Source organism: Haliotis cracherodii, unplaced genomic scaffold, assembly GCF_022045235.1.
Source record: "Haliotis cracherodii isolate W230 unplaced genomic scaffold, xgHalCrac1.p SCAF_6, whole genome shotgun sequence".
Classification (NCBI taxonomy): domain Eukaryota; kingdom Metazoa; phylum Mollusca; class Gastropoda; order Lepetellida; family Haliotidae; genus Haliotis; species Haliotis cracherodii.
Genome location: NW_027266319.1, coordinates 878289 through 885995, shown reverse-complemented (window position 1 = coordinate 885995; position 7707 = coordinate 878289).

The window sequence follows — 7707 nt, the reverse complement described above, 5'->3', positions numbered from 1 at the left end:
GGGCCTGGGTTCTCCCTTGGGTCTTTGTTCCCTTGGGTCTTGGTTCTCACTTGGGTCTGGGTTCCCTTTTGTCTGGGTTCTCAATTGGGTCTGGGTTCCCTCATGCCTCGATTCTCACTTAGGTAAGGGTTCTCACTTGGGTCTGGGTTCTCACTTGGATCTGTGTTATCACTTGGATCTGGGTTCCCTTGGGCCACGATTCTCACTTGGGTCTGGGTTCCCTTAGGTCTGGGTTCTCCCTTGGGTCTGGGTTCCCTTATGCCTCGATTCTCACTTATGTCTGGGTTCTCCCTTGGGTCTGGGTTCTCCCTTGGGTCTGGGTTCCCTTGGGCCTCGATTCTCACTTGGGTCTTGGTTCCCTTAGGTCTGGGTTCTCCCTTGGGTCTGGGTTCCCTTATGCCTCGATTCTCACTTAGGTCTGCATTCCCATTGGTCTGGGTTCTCCGTTGGGTCTGGGTTCTCCGTTGGGTCTTGGTTCCCTTAGGTCTGCATTCCCACTGGTCTGGGTTCTCCCTTGGGTCTGGATTCCCATTGGTCTGGGTTCTCCCTGGGTTCTCCCTTGGGTCTGGGTTCTCACATGGGTCTTTGGTTCCCCCTTGGGTCTGGGTTCCCAGCCCATTCCTGCTGCCTCAGCCGTGATATTGCTGAGATATTGATGAAAGCGGATGAATTGCGTAGATCGATGCTCATGATCTCAATCACCGTATTGTCTGATCCAGATGCGATTATTTATAGACAGCCGCCATACAGCTTGAGTGAGTGAGTATGGTTTTACGCCGCTTTTTGCAATATCAAGTCGGGGGACACAAGAAATGGGCTTCACACATTGTACCCTGTGAGGAATCAAACCCGGGTCTTCGGCTTGACGAGCGGACGCTTTAACCACTAGGCTACCCCACCGCCCCTCGTATAGCTTGAACATTGATGAGTGTGGTGTTAAACAACAAACAAAAGCGTCTTAAAACAATACTCATCTGGGTCCTGGTGAGTTAACAACGAACGACGATAATATATTATTCCTTATGTTATTATGGAAGACAAAGAGAATATGCTTGTGTACTTGAATCTGTAAGTTAGGAATGTTCTGTTTTTGAATTGGTGTGTATTTTGTGTATTTAGGGTCATCTCGAATTGAAAATAGGTCCTTGCTTAGTAAACGTCTCAAGACCTCAAGTCAAGATATTGTATCGGCGGGGTAGCCTTGGGGTTAAAGCGTTCTTTCGTCATGCCTAAGACCCGGGCTCGATTCCCCACCATCTTCCCGAGGCAAGAGCATCCACTAGCCCTTAAATCAAAGTCTTGCCTCGGAAAGATGTCCACCTCCTCCCCCCCACCACACCCCCCACCCCACCCCCCACCCCACCCCCACCCCCACCCCCCCATGTGTACAACATGTGAAGCCCATTTCTGGTGTTTCCCAATATTGATGAATATTGTTAAAAGCGGCGCAAAACCATACTCATTTCATGTATATTGAACATGTTTCTATTTACACAACCCTGATATCGTCAAATGAAGAGTGCGATAACATCTGACTACCACACGCCACACTCAGTAATATTCCAGCTATATGACGGCGGTCTGTAAATAATCGAGTCTGGACCAGTCAATTCAGTGACTGACATCATGAACATCTACTCGGGATACGATGACATGCAAGTCAGCGAGCCTGACCACCCGATCTCGTTAGTCGCCTCTTGCGACAAGCAAGAGGCGCTGAAGACCAATTCTAACCCGGAGCTTCACGGGTATGCCATAATTATGTCGGCTAACATTGGAGTGAATAGGGTCTCAAGCCGTCTCCAGCAATATTCCAGCAATATCACTGAGGGGGAATCCAGAAATGGCCTTCATACATTGAACAGATGTGGGGAATCAACCCCGGGCCCTAGACCAGGCGAGCAATTTAATCACAAGTCGACCACATCATCGATGACGATTAATTAAGGTGAATGTCTGTGACAGCCCTCACGACTATGACGTCATATCGTCATGTGACGTCATAACAATAGTAAACACAACAATGGTTTCAAGAGCGGCAGATGCAGGGCACAATCGGCATTCAGATAAGCAATGTGAATGGTAGGTAGCAGTGTTCTTTATCATATTTAGAGTGATGGATACTATTAGTGGAGACTCTCTATTCGATTTTTTTGACGATGTTCCAAGAGTCAAAAGCCACGCCACAGAGGAAGCTCAGACAACTGGACCATTTAAGTCTGCTCCGTTAGAAGCTAACGGGACATTGAGCAGTCCGAAAAAACCCGTCGCGGTGGAAAATGAAGGACAAAATCGGAATGGCCGACAAAAGCTAGTCCGTCAGAACCAAGATATTTACTCCGACGATTTGCCTGTTGCCGACTCACTGCTCTCCCAAGGTTTGGAGGTCGGCGAGGCTTCTGTGGGGTATGAGGACGACTTTGGATCTACACCAGAAACAAGCGAGAGTAACCCCAATGAGTTCGGTAGAGCGGACACTCGAGTTGAAGACGGCAGCACAACTGACAGCAGCGCTGTAGGGAGCTACAACTGCCGCCAACCGACCCAAATGTCACCAGGTCAGCGGAAGCATAATGTTTCCAGAACTATCTGGAGCAGAGATAAATGTATCCGGGGATGCTATCAGGTTACTAAGGCTGTGGGCCGCAAAGAAAAGCATTCATCTGAGCGCGGAACCACCGATCGAAGACTGCCGGGATCTAGGTACCGTTTGTCAGGGAAGAATCAAAATAAGGAAATTAACAAAACGTTTGATGGGAAGAAGACAGTACATTTGACATCGAACAGATTAAGGAAAAGGGGAGGCGATCAGCAAAGCTCACCTTCCGGACCCAACACGCGGCTCGGACGTGTGAAGGATGTGGTAGACAGTGGGGTATCTTTGGACATATCTTCTGAGGTTATTGCAGGTAACTATGACGACAGATACTTGAATAATTTCTCGGAATATTCGGTTAAAATGGCTTCCAAGAATAAACTGTCGCTGCCCAAAGTGGACAAATCTTGCCGTGTACAGCTGACGAGACCAGACCGGACAACTGGGCACCGAGATAGAGGTTACCGTGGGAACAAGACCTCGCCAAAAGAGAACCGAACTCACGTGTCAATGGCAAGCAAGTACACAGGAAGATCGGATCGAGACCCCAACAAACAACACACCAGGAAACCCGCCGTCCCGATCCCCCTGAAGTCGGATGCCATATACTGTAATGGCGAGCTGTCCGTGAATGTCAGCGGTGACAGACGGGGCAACCCGGACAGGAACAAGTTTAATGTGACTATAACAGTAATTCACAAGCACACTAAGTCGCGAGCGATGCCCTACCTCAGTCGACAGACTCGACCGCCACGGAAGTTGCCGCCATGTCCGCCAATAGACTGGGACATTGTCCAACACAGAGCAACATTCCCAGGCTTCAACACGGCAACAGACCCAGAAGTCAGTAGGAGGTACCTGCAGCAGTTTGGCCTGTAGTGGGATGCTGAGCTGGGTTCACCTCTGGGGGATGCCTTTGTTGTCTTCTCTTTGGAATACTTTACAGTATGCATGAGTTTCACCTTTTCGCGAACACCTGGTGTTAATCTGTGATAGTGATTAGTATACACACTGGCGGAAATGTGCAATGGATAATATTATGCTTCTATTTCATTTGTTGTTTTCATGTATTGTACTTATAAAGCCGTATTACCCAAAATATCTCGTGATATCATTGTATTATAACATATTAACGGTTTAAGATTCCAGTACACGTCCGTGCTTGTGAATGCTGAAGATGATAACTTTGTTGTTTAACGACGCTCTCAGCAATTTTCCAGCTTTATGACGGTGGTCGATAAATAATCGAGTCTGGACCAGACAATCCAGTGATTGACACCATGAGCATCGATCCATGCAATTGGGATACGATGACATGCATCAACCAAGTCAGCAAGCCTGACCACCGGAGTCGCTTCTCCGACAAGCACAGTCGCCTGTACGGCAGGCATGGGTTGCTGAAGACCCAGGATCTTCACGGGTAGATCAAGAAAACTCTTCATGTAGTTTGAGAATTCCCTGCAGACACACACCTGAGGTACACATTGCTCGTGTTGTGGACATCTGCGAATAACTGGCCTGGAAACAGGTTCCTGGGAGTTTTACCATTGATATTATCTACAGTATAATGATGTGCAGAACTTCACGTTGAATGGCACAAATGATTAACATTAATTCCTTAATACAAACAATTGGCGATAAAACTGATCTCTTACTTGTTTGTCTATTTCTTGAACGCCGCACTGAGCAATATTCCAGCTTTATGACGGCGGTCTGTAAATAATCGACTCTGGACCACACAATCCACTGATTGACACCATGAGCATCGATCCATGCAATTGGGATACGATGACATGCATCAACCATGCATCAGCGAGCCTGACCACCCCCATCCCTTTAGTCGCCGCTTACGACAAGCAACGGTTGCTGAATACCTACTCTAGCCCAGAGTTTCACTGGGTGACAATATGGAGATTGCGGCAAGGTTCTAGCCAGGAATATATGTATTGATTTTTATCATACGAAGGTAATTAATAATTGAATTCTCAAGGGAGTTTTGAAGTCTTGTTTGTCCTGGTGGTATTGTAACGTGCTTGTGTACGGATACAATGTACATGTGTGTTACAACCGAAGTGAGTGGGTTAAATCACGGCGTGTCAGCTTGGTGTAGAAGGCCGAAGTGATGCAAATCTTTGACGTTTACCCACCAAGGTTTCTGTCACGCTTGAAGGACGCAGCTCGGCGAATATAGACCCGTGCTTCCCATCTGCTTGTGTATGTATGGAGGCCATGGCTGAGCACTGTAGTTGGTTGGTTTGTTGTTTAACGCCGCGCTCAGCAGTATTCCAGCTATATGACGGCGGTCTGTAAATAATCGAGTCTGGACCAGGACAATCCAGTGATTAATATTATGAGCATCGATCCACGCAATTGGAATCGATGACATGCATTAACAATGTCAGCGAGCCTGACCACCCTGTAGTTATGGTAGTCACACCCACCACCCAAGCGTTTTTTTAAAGAGGTTGCATTGGAGAATAGAAGTTCATATGTAGAAGTTCAGTAGTCGTGATTAGTGGAGTGGGATCGTGAGCCAATGAGGTGTCAGTTTTCTAATACGATTCGGCTGCAGTTCGAGTTGGAAATGTCTATTTGAACAAAACTGAGTCTGCCCAGAACGCATGTACACCTTCAGTGGAACTGCCTTTCAGGTGTAGATGACATGAAAATTAAAAAAGATGTATGCAATAACAACAACAGTTCGCCCTTTATTACTTTCCATTCGGAACTGATCGTTTATATTCATTTTCGAGATTCAGAAATCAGATATGCTGTCCTGAATGCTTCTCGAGAATGTAGAAGACTGGACTCTGGGTTCTCAGATATTCACGCAGAGAGGTCAAAACTGATGCGATAACACTTCATCACCCCGAAGGATATTTGGTATCATAGAGATTGTCAATGATTGCACACGTTCGCCAATTAAATGTACAAATGTATTGTTTGTTTTGTTTCCCGCCGTCAACGTCTCTGAGGGATCACAGTGCAGATTGACTCAGTGGCAGGTCAGATCCACTTCCGGGCTAAGTGCAACATCCATGGCTCTGATTGTATTCTGTCATTGAGGTGGATGAGTCACATGCAGATCACGTGATGACGCAAACGGATGAATGGCACCGTACGACGCGCCAATGACGAGCACAGAAACTGTAACACCGAGTACAAAGTCTGCTTTCATCGTTACCGAACACATCACATGGAAGGTCCGTTCAAATAAATCCGACCTTTACCACGCAAGCATGTACAAACATCTTAAGAGAGGTATATTAATTCTCTGATCTGGCAAAACTTAAGTTTGCCGCGTCAGGATCCGCTGATTTCATTATACCATTTACAGTGAGTGAGTGAGTGAGTATGGTTTTACGACGCTTTTAGCAATATTCCAGCAATATCACGGCGGGGGACACTAGAAATGGGCTTCACGCATTGTACCCATGTCGGGTCTTCGGCGTGACGAGCGAACGCTCTTATCCACTACGCTAACCGACCGCCCCTAGACCATTTACAGTGTATCCCAACATCAGGGTCACATGGTTGAAAGTGTACCAAAACATCAGGGGTCACGTGGTTGACGGTGTACCCCAACATCAGGGGTCACGTGGTTGACAGTGTATCCTAACATCAGGGGTCACATGGTTGAAAGTGTACCCAAACATCAGGGGTCACGTGGTTGACGGTGTACCCCAACATCAGGGGTCACGTGGTTGACGGTGTACCAAAACATTAGGGTACACGTGGTTAACAGTGTACCTAAACGTCAGGGGTCACGTAGTTGAAAGTGTACCTCAACATCAGAGGTCACGTGGTTAACAATGTACGTAAACGTCAGGGGTCACGTGGTTGACAATGTACCTAAACGTCAGGGGTCACATGGTTGACAATGTACCTAAACGTCAGGGGTCGCGTGGTTGACAATGTACCTAAACGTCAGGGCTCACGTGGTTAACAGTGTACCACAGCATCAGGGCTCACGTGGTTGACAGTGTACCACAGCATCAGATGTCGGTGATCATGTCATCGATCATTGATGTGTGACTTGATCCTTTTATCACTGATACAAATGATTCTTCATTACGGCGATCATAACACAAGTCACTGCCGTGTGTAAATCCATTATGACTCGCTTACTTAGTTTTTCGTGGAAATGACATCAAACAGGTTCAGTTTTCCGCCATGATGCCATCCACCCACATAGGTTATTTTTTTAATTCTTTGACGAAAAACATTATTGCCAGAGGAAGAAATGATGCGTTCTTGGAGACTCTTTCCCATCTGGTCACAGGTAGCCACTGGTCATGTACGCTGATATCAGCTGGGAATAGTTGTGTTTCCAGGATCCAATGAGTATGTTCGAATCCCTCTACGTTATCAACCTTCGTTTGGCAGCTCCATGTGTTCGTGGTTTAGGCCAAAATAGTAAAACGTCCGTCGCCTGCGTCACGTGACTGCTTGAGATAACCGAAGACGTCAACTCACCGAGAAAGCTGTTTGTTCTCGGCCGTTATCAGTCATATCTTCATGTTATCTGACCTCAACTTCTTATATTAGAGAACTCTATATCGTCCGCGTTTCCCATATTATTAAAGTCAGCAGATAGTTCAAGGGTCAAGGGTCATGAAGGTCCAAGGGATTGTTGGCTATGACACGTTACCCTGTGAAGCAGCAGGGGTAAATTTGGACAGAACAATCTGAAGACTATTGCAACCCCTATACTTTAACATAGACAATAGTGGTCGCGTAAAGACCGCTTTGTGCCAGGCTGTTGCTCTTGATCATGGAGACCACCTCCGTGGTCTGGTTGTAGAGCGTCCGCCCGGAGAGCGGAAGGTCGGGGGTTCGATCCCCGGTCGCGTTACACCAAAGGACGTTAAAAGATGGTACTTGTTGTTACCCTGTCCGGCGTCCGGCATAAAGGGGCTAAAACAAGGACTGATCGGCTCAGAGTCAGTATACTGTGTCTGCTGAGTGGGGTATTCATGTTAAACTGCAGCATGGTATCTCAGTGTACACGCACTATAAATCAGAGTCTATCCAGACTAGTACAAGCAGCCGCACCCCCCCCCCCCCCTTCTCCAAAACACACATGTATGCACGCCGCTATATAAGTGCAC